This window comes from Wasmannia auropunctata, unplaced genomic scaffold (genome assembly GCF_000956235.1).
Source record: "Wasmannia auropunctata unplaced genomic scaffold, wasmannia.A_1.0 LD336106.1, whole genome shotgun sequence".
NCBI classification, from domain to species: domain Eukaryota; kingdom Metazoa; phylum Arthropoda; class Insecta; order Hymenoptera; family Formicidae; genus Wasmannia; species Wasmannia auropunctata.
Genome location: NW_012026784.1, coordinates 539,039 through 539,742, shown reverse-complemented (window position 1 = coordinate 539,742; position 704 = coordinate 539,039).

The window sequence follows — 704 nt, the reverse complement described above, 5'->3', positions numbered from 1 at the left end:
ATATATAAAATGTTTACTTCGGCACATTTTTTAGTTTTAAAAGTACTTGATAATTACAGATGGAAGCGTTGCCTGGAAGACATAGAGAATCAAATATCTATATATATGACAATTATGTTTATAATATAGATAGTCGCTATGAAAATATTTTTCGATGCAATACACGTCGGACGGCGAAATGTCGAGGTGCAGTAATTATTCAGGATAGTACTGTACATGTTTTACAAGAACATAATCATCCGTGTTTAAGATATATAAAGGAACAAATTGAAATGAAAGAAGAAATGTTAAGGCTTTCTCGTGATTCTTATACTGGATTAAAAGAAATTTTTGATTCAGTTTGCAGAAGGTAAATATTTTGTGTATTTTATATAACATTTATATTACGACACTTCTACGGTTGAAAACCATTTTATAATATAATGTTCTATGTTTATATTACAGAACATTATATTATAAAAATATATAGGTTATTATATTTGTTTATCAAATTAAATTTATTGATCAAATTAATTTATGTTTTCCCTTGAATAAATTTGTTGAAAATGCATTAAAGTTGTTCTTACTGATTTTAAAATAATGACTTTTTTTGTACGTACACATTCAATAATTTTAATAAGGAAATGTTAAACACATAACAATAAATGTGATTGAAAAGTTTTTCAGTATTAAAAATATTATAAAATCTAATAATAATTTTATGG